Source organism: Hippoglossus stenolepis, chromosome 3 (genome assembly GCF_022539355.2).
Source record: "Hippoglossus stenolepis isolate QCI-W04-F060 chromosome 3, HSTE1.2, whole genome shotgun sequence".
NCBI lineage: Eukaryota > Metazoa > Chordata > Actinopteri > Pleuronectiformes > Pleuronectidae > Hippoglossus > Hippoglossus stenolepis.
This window is the reverse complement of record NC_061485.1, coordinates 9227725-9243352: the sequence shown is the minus strand read 5'-3', so window position 1 is coordinate 9243352 and position 15628 is coordinate 9227725.

Genomic DNA, 15628 nt, shown 5'->3' with positions numbered 1-15628 from the left:
TAGACAAAGAATGATTGTTTTATGTAATTATGTATTTGGACGACTTGTTGATTTGAGTAACAAGCATTTCTCAGGGCGATGTGCCATAGGCAGGGCTCAGTAGCCTCAGTGACAGTGGGGATCAAAAGGCATGAAACATTTTCAGGGAAAGAGGTTTAAAGTCTCCTAAATATCTTGTATGACCACAGGGCAGGAAAACAATAAGTGACCATCCCTTTAGCATTTGTCTGCTCCCCTAACCCCCAACCACCCATCTGTGTTTTCCCTGCTGTACTCTTATTTCACAATCTTCTCCATCTCATGTCACTTTAATCCCTTCTTCCATTTTGCTATATTCCATCTGCTTTTTTTTTCTTTCTATCCTCTCTCTCTATTTTCTTTTTCCGCGTTTCTCTCCCCGTCTCTCTAACTCCCTTTGTCCTCTGTTGTCAACCTTCCCCTGAGACAGTGTTGTCACTTCTCTTTAGTCTGGCTACTCGCTGACGCCGCGCAGTTGTAATAGTTTTTAGATTCCAGCTAAACCTTTGGCTAAGTGTTTTCAGAGAAGGATGGGTGAGAACAAGAGGGGACGAGGGGGGGAGAGGTGTGCGTTTGAAGGCTGCAGCCATCCACACAGGCAATTAATGACTTTGAGGACGAACCTCTGTCTTCTGTCTCTAACCGTGGGTTGTGTGCGTTTTTTTTCCTCATCAACCCTTCTCGACATATTTTCCTCTTCTTGTTTAAAGCAGCTCCTACGGGGACACGGATGGGTCTGTGGAGGGTTTTTTTCTCTTCCCCTTTCTGTTTTTCTTGTCTTATCAAAGAAATGCATTAAGGGCACAATGGTATTCCTGCCCTCACCCTCTCTTCTGCTTCCACACAATATTTCCTGTGACAGCGTGGGCCCCCTTACAATGGTGCTGTTGGACACGATGACTGATGAAACAGCCAAGTCTGAATCACTGGCTTTGGGCTTCGGGCGGTGGGTGGTGAGCTGCAGAAGGTTACCATGTCTGAGGCATTGTAATGCATAAAAAAAAAGCCCCTTTTTAATATGAGCCTCTTCATGACATTTGTGCCCCTCACATGGCAATGCAAATCCATCAGCAACCGTATTTAATGAGGTTTTGATTCGGAATGACTGAATTTCTCCGAGCAATTTTCCACGGAATATTATTTGGATGAATCAGGGTGATTTGTGCACTGACCAAGGTTTTTTTTTGGTGAAATGTCCACCACTAAATTGTACAGATTGTTTTTGCAGAATGTTACTCTGCAGATTTAGGCACTGAAGCGTTCGTGTTTGACCTGAACAGATAGCATTGGATTAATGCGGTAAAATAGAACAAATACATTTCATTTTATTATTCCCAAGACATCACTTTCCCTTTAATGTCATTAAAACATAATAACCTGTGAACGATATCAATACCTGGAATGACCACTGCTTCTTTCACACCTGCAGTGAAACAATCCTTAAAACATGGAAAATATCGGAAAATAAAATAGCTTCTCAAATTCCACAGACTGACAAATATGGTAGAGACGGGTAAGAGATGATATATTTATCAGCTGCATGTTTAATGTCATTTGAAAGTAATAAATATTTGCTTCAACAGTTTAGCAGGTCCTCTGTTTGACACAGTCATATACTTTCATTTGCATTTCATCCACTCTGCGGCGCATGTTATTCATTAAACCCAGCAAAGCTGTCCTGAAAAGTCGGCCAATTTCACCCTGCAGATGTAAAAATAGGAAGAAGGGAGGCGATTTTTATTTAAGACAAGACGGAATCTTTGCTTCATAATCCCCTGTGCTCCTGGAAAGGTTTGAGACCTTGCTAAGCCTGTAATCTCTGCCTCCCACAACTTCAGAAAAGTCAATATGAAAGACCAATTATAAGTATAAATACTGCACATTTCCTGCTGTACAGATACTACATGTAAAAAACCTGGTAAGTGCATGTGAATGGGGAGGGAATTGGGATTTTCAAAAATAGTCCAAATACTTCTACATGTAGGCCCGGATAGGATTCCCATACATCACGCTTTTTTTTGTGTCGTGTATCAGCAGCATGGAATATAACGTAGATAATTTCTTATCTTCAGTTATACATTCCGCACTTAAGCCTTAATAGCAGCACATAAATTCTCACCCTTTCTTAACTCGTTCGAAATCAGATCCCATCATCTCAACAGGGGAACCTCTTGTAGTTTGTCATTTTTATCTGCCTGTATTCCCATTGTCTCTGTGGACACCCTAACCCTGTCTGTTTAATTAAGTAACGTTAGCCTCGGAAGTCGACTGGGAGCCTTCATTAAACTCCCTCCATTATGCAATTTCTATGTCACTTACTACAAGAGCTCCTTCAGCACTTGGCTAGCTGGGTGTGTGCAGAGGAGGGGGAGGGAGGGAGGGGGGACCCAAAGGTAAAATCAAATCAATACCTTCAAGCGAGGGGAGCTAACAAGGTCTATCTAGTGTTGTGCTCTAGTTCTAAGTAATGTCAGGGGACAAACGTGATGGTTCTCACAATTAGTCTATCACATGTCTAATGGAGTGGTACTTCCCCTCTCTCACCTTGTGCGTGTGTGTGTGTGTGTGTGTCTGTGTGTGTGTGTCTGTGTGTGTGTGTGTGGTGACTTGATCTACTTTAAACTTCACATAGATTAAGACCTCTCCCATAAATTACATGTTCATATTCGAAATTGCACTTATTTTGTCACGTAAGAGGGTTTTTTTCAGAGTCAAACAAGACTCAAGAATATTTCCATTCATAAAACTACATTTCTGTAGTTTCCAATCACCAGCGGACCTTCAGCTCAGCCTCTTTAGAGACAGTCCTGTGAAACAAAAAAACACACACCCATCGACATAGTTAATGAGAATCCATAGCTACATTTCATTGTTAGGCGGTCGATTGGGGGAGAAAGGGGAGCAAAGAGGAAGTAAGGTGATGTAGTTGATAGTGACAGTGTCTGCGTTAGGAGGTGGAGGAGGTCGAGGTGGTTGGATGGATAAAAAAAAAAAAGCAAGATGTTTCCTGTTTGATATAAATAGCTGTCATTCTTAGTAACTACTGTATTGCCCGTGATAAACCTGTCTGTTTGGAATGGGTTACTCTTTTTGACCTGTGGTGATGCTGGTTGCAGCTTTCTTTCTGACCTGCAGTAATTGAGCCGCGGCAAATAAAGACCGGAGCGGTGGACTCAATCGACAGAACCCTGAAGCTGCGTCACCGCTGCTGCACAAAAAGCTGTTCACCCGTCAATTCAAAGCTGAAGCTCGACTCAGAACACAGAACCCGTCCCGGAGAACCAGTTGTTGTGAACACGCTGTTGTTGTGATTTACGTCACTCACATTGATGAGTCCCAGTCTCCACTTGCATATAAAGACCACACCAAAAGCACTGCACCTACTTGGTCCCTCTACAACACACGTGCAAAGTGACCGAGATTCATGTGTATTATTTTAAGTCCTGTAACCCTCCACTTTTGTTTTGTAACCATAACGACGAAGGTCTCCAGTTGAAGGTTTCAGTTGAGGGTCTTATTCAAAGCGACCAATTACCTCCTGTATTTGAAGTGGTCGCAGGCTTTCGGACCTCACTTCATATGATTGGTCAGATTTTATTTGCTTCCTTTGCGACCAAACTCCACACTAAGCTACAGGTTCTTAACTCTATTAAAACCATGTTGCAATTGTAAAAAATAAAGTGTAGTGCAGTGCAGCCTGCTGTGGCTACAGTGATTAGACCACAGTAAGCCATTGAATAACAACCCATTTACAGTGGGATGTAGGTGGTCTTTTTTTTTTTTATAGTAGAGCTTTTGTTTAGCATGTAAGCTTGTCGTGATAGAAGGTTATGTGCTCTTTCAGTGCCGTGGCCTTTGTTTGTGTCAATGCTGACAAGAATAGAAAAGGTGCCATGTGTCCACTACAGCACGTATTAGCGACCTCATGATTCTTTTGTTCACCCCCTCGGTGCCCTTGCCCAATTAGTTGGCTTCGCTTTAGTCCCCTTACACTTTACTGAAGAGAGCGAATTACAGAACTCATTTCAGAACACCTCTCGGGTAAATGAAATTAATGGATGGGAAATAGGGAGGTTAAAACTTTCAAACTTTGACTCGTATAATCTATATAATGTTTTCTGTTAAAATATAATGTTTTAAATAGTGTGTACTGAGGTATATAACGTTGCCTTCTTCGTCTACAAATACTCTACAAATACCTTTTGTGCATATTGCATGCAAGCATTATACAAGTCAAAATCTTTGAGACAAATTCTCCCATCATCCATTTTAATTAGCGCCTATTTCAGGTCTTTCCAGTGGTTGCTGTTATTTAAGCCAGTCTGCGTTCCACAGCAACAACTTCTCTACTCTCCTGCTTAATTGCTTTGTTTAACAAAGTGGCAATCAATCATACCATTCACTAGTTACCTGTCATACTATCCAGCCGTGAAATAGATGAGGGACACCATTCCATCTTATTCCGTCAGCTAAAGCACTTTTACCCAGCCCGAACCATTTTTTTTTTACAGTCAGTGAAGAAGAGAAAATGTGACGATTTTTCATAATGTGGTGATTTCGTAATCTGTCAATCTTCATCTTGTGCCTTTTCACTGTTAACTCTCACCTAATTGATCATTCACAGCAAATTGGAAAATTACTGAATAATCAATGAGTCCTTTGGCTACAAAATACACTCATATGCAGATGACGCTAAATATTCAGCATTCAAATTATATCCCTGGTGTATTAATTTTGTATGTAAATATCAGGAGCTCACTCTATTCGGTTGTGTTGAGTAAATTGTGTTACATCTGAATCCAATAGAGTTGAGTTCCTTCTTGATAATCTTGACAGTATACAGTACCTGTAGGGGACAGGGAAGGGATGTGTTTCAGGGAAAGATTTTGGGAACTTTATCATTTGATTAATGGAGCATTGATATGCATAGCTTATGAAATGAAAGGCTGGGAAATTGCTTTCCTATCTTGATGGGCTGATAATGTGAATGGGATGGGGGACTTGCCCGGCTCAGTCAACAGCACCTGTCATTACACCTTTGGTCCCTATCAGCCCAGCGATCTGTCTTCTCCTGGTCGGCTTCAGAAGGGTAATCTCACAAAGCAATTAGGACTTCCTCCTTCTCCCCACTGTATTTAAATGGTAAATTATAATGTACTCCTCCTCTCCAGCTGTGGTGGAAGCCATGGTTGCCGTTGGATGTTTGCTCAAGATGTTCAAACAGTGCAGAGAAGCCATGGCTCATTAGTTTGGGAATTTTGCAGATACGTGAAACACTATGGAGCCCCATACATCTCTGGTACATCTCACTGTACGGTAAATCCACAAAATGAAATGTAAATACGTGTGAAGGCAAGTCCTGATAATACATTGTGACACTGCATGTGTATTACAGGATTATGCTGATCATGGGAATATTCTGTCTCTGCCATCGTTGACACTCATGCTGACATAAACTCCATTTGAAGGTACAGACAGTGGAGCCTCCACAACAGTTCAGCTTGTGGAGGATGTGTGTTGGTGTAAACTCTAATCATGTCCTTTAAAACCGTTTTTGCCCCTTGATCCTTGCTCTTCTTAAAGTGACCTACACTTTCCCTGACTTGTGGCTGTCTAAGAGGTACAAAAACAGAAGAAGTATGATAATGTTATATCTTAAGTGGGACCTACAATGTCCCAGCACGACAGCGATACAACAAGGAACAATCAATGTAGCTTATGATCACAATGAAAGGTATCGCTAACATCATCACTGCCCTGAACTCCTGTAATGTTCATGGTGATAAGGCATTGTTTTTTCATGTTTTGATATGGGGGGCCTTGTTAGGGGGTTTCCAACTAATGCAGTCTCCTGTAGCCAATCATAGAATTTAAGGGGGTTCTCACAAAGGTGTTGTTGCAGTGGAATAAAGGAATCAGCCATTTCCTGGGCCCCAGTCAATAGCCTGCTTTGCCAACCCTGTGGCATCGACCCTGAGTGTTTTATTTTCTAAAGAAAAAGTCTTGTCAAAACCCATCTCTTTTCACAGGCATCTGCAGAATACAACAAAAGCTAAGCTGCCATTGAAATGGCTGCAAGTGAGAAACTAGACCAAACTCAACCTTAACTAGTGGCTGTTTGACATCTCTGTCTTTATAATCCTACCTTACCGACCTGCTGTAACTAGTGGTGACGCTACCTGGTCGAAGCCACAGCTACAAGAGCTGTGCTGCTGCTTTTTATAAGCAGTGAATTGACATGGCACATGGTTTTACCCGGAAACTTCCAATAAGTTACATAATGAACAATAGCATTCTCAGCATGACAGCTAGAAAACAATCTGGGTGTTCAAATATGATGTCTAAAGGCTGACAGATGAATGAACTGTGGTGACAACAGCCCACTGTTTGCCATTCATCACTTGCTTTCATACAAAAATGTTTAACGTTGACAGTTCATTCTGGAAAATGTTTTATTCATCTTTTATTGAGTCGAATTTTAACTTTTGCAATGACCTGTTGGTTTGGCCACCTTAGCATGGTCAACATGGGGGAGACTATTGGAACTCACTTCAATGATCTGGGACAGGTTTACCAAGTTAGAGCCACTCGGAGGACAAATATCACCAAATTGGTGATATTGCACACACACATTTTAACAAAGGACTAACAGACTCTTTTTTTATAGAACTTGTTTCATGATAACTGCATGTTCATTATATGTAGTTATGTATTCCACGACTACCTTTAACCCTTAAATAAGCCATAGTTGTGTAACACTAAATGCTTTAAATTGTCTTGAACCATGGAATGTTATGTCACATTGAAGGTTTCACTTCAGCATTTTCCCGGTGTTACATTCAACTATCAAAGCTTCCATCATCTTAAAATAAAAAAAGCCTAAATTGAAATACAAAAAAAGAACAAGACCCAACAAAGACAACACATAGAATAAATGAATTAGAAAAAAACATTCAAGTGTGATACAATGGAAATATCAGCTGTGAATGGTGTGAGCTGAGTGAAAGGGAAGGTTAATTCATAGCTGGTGATTGTGTGGAGTCTCAACTGTAATAACACTATTAATCCTTAACGAAGGCCCTTGCATGCCTGCAGATTGTTTTGTTGAAGTACATTAATTTCAGTCCACTTCATCCAATTACCTTGTACTGACATGCCAAGGATAACCAACGACACACCGAGGTGAAGTAATCACAGATGGAGTTATCTGTTTTGTACTGTATAGTTTTTTACAGCTATGGAGAGAGAGGGGTTTGTGTGCGTACCTGTATTTCACTCTGCAGTTCCCTTTGACACAAGGTTTGCCTTCTAACAGGCTCATTTGATTCTATGAAGCAATGCAGCAGAATTAGCATGTAGCCTGCTGGTTTGCCCTAATCAATCAGTAGTGAGTGACACATCTGTCTGGCCGACATCCTCTTTAGTTGACATGTAGACCTGCAGTAGCAGATGCCCGGAGCACAGTTTCAAAGAAACATGTAGATCTAAGATTTGTTAATGCTGTCATCTGCTGCAACCCCTACATACTTCACTTACATCACCTACTATCTTTCTGCCATTTTTTTCCTTCACTGTTTTTCACCAATGTTGCTACGTAACAAGTTCAATCAATGAAAAGATGACATAACCACTGAACAACAAAACAAATGGAAAAAGTTGGAAAATTGGGCAAGCAGCAATACCGAGGTTCTGAACCAATCAAGATAAAACCACCGAAAACATCAACACTCCTGTAAAAGATCATGGCAGACGTCATATGCCAGCCTGTGCTACTGCCTGGATGGAGCTCGAAAGGAAAGGGCCCCATTTTACTTCTCCTGAGAAATATGGCAGTCCACATGAAAGATTCTGCTCCGGTCTGTCTCCTCAGTCGGAACGCTGAAGTCGCTGTGTCTTTGTCACTGCTCAACAAGTTTGACCTCATTCTCAGCAAAGTGCTATGAGTTTGCTCTAAATACATGGACAGCTGACTATCGCAGATCCACTACGTCCCCATCCCCTTATAGTCCATGTCCTAGATTTTATACGTGCCCAAGTGTGCAGGTGGCAAAGGATGATTCGCTGTGGTATGTATTCCAACACCAGTACAGTATATTTACTTTAAAAATACAAAGACTGGTTTTAAAATAACAGCTGAAGATTCAGATTTGGTATCAATTGCACTCTTTAGCTTGGGCTCTCATTGCAAGCACAGCAGAAGTGCTAGAGTTAAAGAACATCTAAAACTAGACATCCTCAATACATCCTTCCACCTATAGAACCTGTGGGTGAGGGTTTGAGGGGAGGGTGTAACCTTTGTGAAGTAGAATAAAGGTTATGTGTCACCTAGAAGTAACTGTAACCCATTGAGCATTGTGCACAGGTGAAGTTTTGTAACCCTGTGGCACAGCCGATACAACCAACCCTTCGAATGAAGTTGGAAAATACATCATAGGTAAATGCCCCAAGAATGACGCATATAACCAATTGAGGAGAAATCATTTGTCAGTGTTTTACAAAAACTTCTAAAACCACTGCTGCAAAAATAAAACTGTCACCTCTGATTTGAAGTCACTATTTTACAGGTTTGGTTCAGTTTAGGCTCATACTTGTATGATTTGGGAAACATTCCAGTTCAAATCATTTCCATTTTGTTGAACCATCCATCCACACTAATCACGTCCCTCTGTGACTTTTGTGCCTCTATAACAACGTGTAACATTATTTACTCCATTGTTCCCAAATGGACAAAGGCACTATACCCTCCTTGGCTAAAAGGCTTTGTCACTGCAATGTTAACAACATTGTTGTTTTCAGGATTTTGATGAAATGTCTGACCAGTTGCTATTTTTCTTGCCGAGGATTGATGGATGCACTGGGAAGCTTTGATGACCTAACAGTCTTGACTGCTGGTAGCTCAATCCAAATAGCTGACAAGTACATTTCAAATAGTATAGCGGTACTGTAGAGTGGAGTCATGGCAGCCATAGAGTGGATCATTGATATGGCACAAGATATTAAAGACAAATAATAAAATATGGACAGCAAGAGGAATTTAAGTTAAACCTCTATGGTCTGCGATGAAGCAACAAACAATTGAAACAGTAACTACCCATTTTTGTGGGATTTGTGCCGTTTGATATGAGAAATGATTGTCTTTGCAAGCCATGTATGACTATAAAGGTTTGTTTGAACCAGCTGGGAGTATCAAGCAGTTGCGGCCATCCCATTACAAGTAAGTGTGATATAGTAAGTAGCTAAACTAAGCAGCTAAAGGTTATTCCAAAGACCGTTTCACAGACACAAATTGTGGAATAACATTTTTTAAATAAAAACTACGCTATTGAGGACGTCAAAGCAAGCATATGAAAAGGTTCCCGACCCCTGACCCAGAAGCGAGGGTTATGGGTCTCAACCTGGCGGCACTCTCCAAGCAATCTTTAAACGTGACTCTTGGGTGGACACACAATCTGCAGGAAATGGATAAGAGTGACTTCTCTGCTTGGCTGATTAGGCCACAGCCTCCTGGCCCCAGAGTCTCGTCAGCGCCTGAGTGCCGACTATCGTGTTTATGAATAAAGATGTTTGTGGATATCATTTAATTCAGACTTTTTGACATTGCCACCGACATCAAAGTCGTTACTTTTGGCAAGACTGTATCCACTGAAAAAACAAGTGCCTTTATTGGAGCAGAATGCACACAAGCGTGGCCGTGCATCCTTGATCACTGTTTACCGAGCTGCTCGAGCTGACCTCTGTGAAACGCTCACTGATTGGACAGGACGATCCGTGTCATAACTAAGACCGTTAATTCTCAATCTGCTTTTTCCTTTTATCTAATTAATGGAACTGTCTTGATTATGTAATTGCGATTTTCCGCCTCCCACAGGGGGTAGGAAGTGTAGCGACACAAGATCGTCTAATCTAATAATAGGTCGGCGAGCCTGAGTGAGAACATTAGATATGAATTCAATAATGCAAGATTTGTGCTTGGACAATTGGATTTTGATTGGCATAATTGACAATTACCATTCACCAGCATGTAACACAGCCCGTTGTTTAGTGTATGAGATTAATTTGTTATCGGAAACAAACAAGACACTGTGAAACAGAACAGTGACAAACAATCCGAGTTGTCCTTGTTTACCATAAATGTCTATTACACATCTCACTACACGCGATTCTGATTTTCTCGTAAAAATGCTCATACCGACGACTTCTGTTTGTACAGCTGAGGACTTGAGGAGGTACAGTGTTGACGGGGAAGTTACTCGGATATAAGTGGTTGTTCAGAAATTTGAAAATACAAACACAAAATAATCTGTAGTCCAAAGTATACAGCAAAAATGACTCTTCTTGAATGTCACAGTGATAAGCAACTGAGCCATATCTGAAAACTATCCATCAATTTAAAACGCCTCCCTCCCTTTTCCCTTGATGCCATCAGCATTTTATTGCTAAAGCAGAGTAAATGGGGAAAAAAGAAGATGACATTTAAGTCGGCTCTCCCCTCTGAGTGTGAGCACTTGTTGGAAAGGTTTCTCTAAAGAAGGAGAAAAGTTGAGTTCCTCAACCTTACCTTGCAATCAAACCATTTATCCTCCCTTTTTTGTTGTTCACTGCTCATTAGTCTTGATTTAATTTTTCTTTCTGTGTGCCCACTCGCAAGAAGAATCCAATTAAGTGTCAGCCATAGTTGCGTCTGTGATAAGTAAGCAGGTATAGACTGAATAACACCCACTAATTGATAGGAAGCAACAGTTCTTAAGAGAGTCTAAGAGGAATTACTGTAACTGAAAGTTCACCAGGAAACTTCAGGGTTCAAATGTCTGAATACAGCATAAAATGTATTTATTCATCCTTCTCTTGGACTCTTTCTCACTGTAGCCATGAGTAATATTCAAAATATCAGAGAATGGATGAATTGCATGTGTTTAATATACACGTTTACAGAAATACAATGTGTATCTGCTGTAGGTTTCTGGTCTGTACATGGTGATAAAGTGGGCGAGGTGGTATGTGCTCTCAGAGTGACCTCACTGATGTACTGCATTAATCTGTTTAATCGAAATCCATAGTTCCACATACATGAAAAACTATTCAAGTTAAATGGATTGAATTGCCATCCAGCCCTTCACAGCCCACAAGGCCATGGGAGAGCACAGGTAGGTGCATGCAGAAACAGGCCCTATGCCACGAACTGCTTCTGACAAAGTTGATGAGAATTCCTCTTTACTCATTTGTCCACATTGCACATCCATCAGTTTCTACTTTTGTTCATCATTACTTTTGTAACATTGCATCACTTACTATCCTGGGTTTGATTGTGTTGACAACATGTAACAGTTCCCATCAAGGTTTGTGAGTATATTCAACAACAATAAGTTAGTTTAACTTACCTTTTATTACGTTGCAGGTAAAATACTGTTTAATGGTTTGTTCCTCTGTTCGGACCCACCAAGCAGGATAAGGTTTGAGAGGCCGCCGACCAGCATTTCCTGGTTTCTATCCTCTTGGTGATGTCACGGATGACATCACTGGGACCAACCAAGTGAAGGGGTTTCCTTTTTTTCAAGAAAGTTTGCTTTTTTGATTTTCAAAGCATTATTAGATATGTTTCAATGTATCTCTTTTGAAAAGCGTTTTAGTGACTTGAATGAGCTTATGTTTTAGTGAAATAAGGTTAGAAGATTGTCTGGAGGGAAACTATACTTTGTCTGGTTACCTGCTCTTAATGGTTCAGGCTGAAAGTGTGAATTGAACACCCTTTATAATCAGATGGATTATGATGTAGCAGATGGGAAGTGAAGCTGTGGTGCCCCAGGAGTTGTCTAGTGTCTAACCTACAGGGACTTTGGTGAGCAAATAAAAGTATTAACCTCGGAACCTGTGAGTCTGCCTCCCTGCCATCCTTATTACTTATTTAATACAATTTTTTACATAAAATTATATAATTTCATTTTGGCTAAGTAGTTGTGCTAGCAAGTTGATTAGCTACCTCAACCGTTCCAAATGCAAGCCAGTGTGGCAAACAGATGTAATGCAAGCAAATGGTTTTTGCCATTATTTAGCTAATAGCGCTGTCAAAGCCAGATAGCATGTTAAAGTCTGAATGTCCAGTGACATTCACATTGTGGTATTTATGTTGTGTGGACAGGAATATGGTCTGAACTCTGTGAACTGCCCCACAATTGTAAAATCCCTGCTCCACTCCTGGAACCAGTCGATCACTGTCCGGTGTCTGATCGTCACTTATCACATTTCACATCTTCCTGTTGCACATGAAACATACACAACACTGAGCTCATGTGTGGCTTTGTTAGTTACTTGGGATGTGTCTGGTACAGTTAGTACCTGCATACTAAATATGCACCATATAGTATGACTTGCCATATGTGCCTGCTTGAAACTTCTTAATCCTGATTATGTACTGAGGAAGTAGAATGTCGGTGTCAAACAAGGATCACAGCAAAGACTGTGTGTGCTGAATAAAAGGTATTTCCAATCTATGGTATAGCTTATTAATGATTCCCAACTGATTTCTCTTGACAGAATCTATTAATAAAAACTGTATTGCTTAGTCAGACCACTGGAAATAAATGTGGAGGAATCAGCTGAGTGCATAAAGCACTGAGTGTGGGAATATTTAGAAATTTATATTGTGAAATGAAAGTAAGTTACAAATGTTTATGATTAATAGGATTTTCTGAAATGCTTGGGTTCATTCCAATTTTAAAATCACATGCTTCTCAGAGTACAGACATTGTGTGTGTGGTCAAATGTGCATGGACATAATGATCAACACGTGTGCAAACCTGCGTTATCCCTTAAACAACATTGTCTGTACGACTATGGGAAGTGCAGCAAGTATTAAATTACAGGGTCACCTTTTTGTTTTGTCGGCATTAAATCATGTGCTTACTTCATTTTCTTTATTTTTCACTTTAATAAATTTGAGCTCTGGTTCAATAAATCAAATGACAGATGGACAGAGATACCTCCATTTAAAGTTAAATACTATCTTGCAGAAAAGCTGATCATCATAAGTAATTCTAGAATAATCCCAATAGTGAGTGCAGTAGGATTTTTATTATCAATTAACTACTAGATAAGCTTAATTTTCAGTATTATCCAGCCATTATAGGGGTTATTTAAGGCCCTATTTCCAACAGTGTAGCTGACCGAGCTGAACTTGGCTGCAGGTCACCTATTACCTAAGAGTCTCTGTCCAGCTCATCTCCATGTGCAAGCTACAGAGCAGATCCTATCTGGAGAGGAAATGAAAGTCATCCTCGCCTCTTACTAGCATTTTGAATAACGAGAGTGCAGCCTCATCATTCATAATGACACTGATCATCTATAACGGTTCAGATATGATAAAAAACCCAAGCTCATGTAGAAATGCCCTCTTTTCCAATTCTGATTTCTATGGATCTGCTGCGTGTAACCTTGAACAGTGACAGATAATAGGTTTGTCATTGGAGAGCTTCCTCATTCCCACATAAAGAACCTTTAAAAGAGATATATCACTGGCCTCCAGTTGATGAAGTCTGATAATTTACCTTCCTGCGGGTCCCTAATTCAAATGACCCTGGTGGGATCATTAAAGCAGAGGTTATCAACTCTGAGTGGAGATGAGATGCATCCTTAAGCATGGAGAATTGTTCACCTTTTTCACTTTCACTGTCACCTGGTAACAGTCTCCTTCACAAGCTCTGGTGGGAAATGATCATCTTCTATTCCCAGTCAAAGACCAATATAATGTGTAATGGTTTGGTCCTGGCTTTTCTATAGATAGAGATTTGCGTTTAGCCTTTTAGATTAAGTTGTCCTGCAAAATTATACCTCGATAGAAGGAAACTACTGTCTGTATAAAATGCTTTTCCTTTCGTGCTCATGATTACAATTTGTGTTACATACACACTTTTAGAACACCTTAATTTTCCTTTGATTTAATTAACTTTCATTGCGGCAGGTAAATTAACCACTTTCTTAATCCCTGTTTTCTATTGAATTTATTTACTTTTTAAAGTTTTTCATTTTGGTGACGACAAAAACCTTTGAGGTGGAACTGTTTCAGTTTCAATAAAAACTGGAAAAATGCAGATGATCTACAAATTAAAAAATATTGGGCCTCTGAATCCAAATTTATAGTATTTACATAACTTCTAAAAGTAGCAATACCCCAATATAAAAATACTCAATTATAGGTAAAATCAATCTGTAAAGTAAGAGTTTTCATTATTACCAACATCAATAGATTGTCATGCATCACAGAGATGGTATTTGGTGAGGCAGTTTGATTTAGCTACCGTCACTGTTATTATTGCCAAATGAGACCATTGCACTGGATGGGAATGGACTAGCCACATTTTTTAAGTAGCTAAGAACAGACAGACGTGGTGTCCAGATGTATCAAACCAATTTCCCCTCTAATTCTTCAATTTCCACAGCACTGTGGAGATCAAGAATCAGGTGTGTGTATCTGCATAAAGATATCCAATATGAGTTGTTTAAAGTTCAACAAAAATATATTGTATCGGTTTCTCTTCTGTGTGCAAGTCCAAGGTAAACCCATTTATTCCATACAGCCTCCCTCTGGGTCGTGAAGCTGCTAACGTGTGATCTTGATAGATAAAAAAAATAGTGTCTCATGTTGTACTTTCTTTTATAACCACTCATAAAAAAAAGTGTTGTGCACAGTGGAGGGGGGTGAACTTACAATGAACAGAATAAAGGTAGTGGAGCACTATTGGAAGTGAAGTCTTTCCAGCTAGTGAAAATGTTTCCAGAAACATTTGCTGAAGTAAAAAAAAAAAATTCATCCAACATCTCTGCCGATTTCATAAATTTAAAATTGCTGCTCCACCTCTTTTCAGCCTCTGTCAGAAACACCCCATTTTGGATCTCTTTATTTTGTCACCCTCTTCTATATGTGCCAGTTGAAAACATCTGCTGCACAGAATTATAAAAGTTATGCATGAAAATAACATAGATAATAACACAAAATTAAGAAAAAGCCAAACTGCAGGCTTGTTACTTGGAGACATCGTTGCTTTATGAAAAGTAAAGCCAGGAAAACAAATTGTTTCAGGCTCCTCAGGTGCAGTTTTTTGTCTCTGGAAGAGAATAAAACCTTTTGCTGCTAACTTTAGCCTTTGTAACTTAACGGAGGTCTTACATGTATGAAAAAGCACAAGATTGTGTTTTCAAAAAAAGCCATTGCCATTAAAATTGTTGTGTTTAACCCCACACGCCTACAATAGCCTCCCAGAGCAACTGCAGGGAAATAATTTTTGATTGGAAAAATAAACTCATTACATCGCAATTTATGACGAAAAACTATGACTGCTTTTATTTTTGCCTGATGTGAGAAGCAGCTTCACATTACCAAGCCAAGGAATTGTAATTACAGGCTATGTGGGCTGAAAAATTGGTTAAATCAAGATCTGCATTCCCATAAATTGCATTATTCAAGGTAAAGTAGATACAGATTAAAGCAGCCAACAGTGAATACTAACTTGCTAAAGACTTTGACCTGTGGAACTATGAGTCACAAGTTTGCAGACGTTGGTGCTACCTGTCCTCTAATCTTTCCTTCAATCAGTGCACAAGGTACCAGCAGGAAACA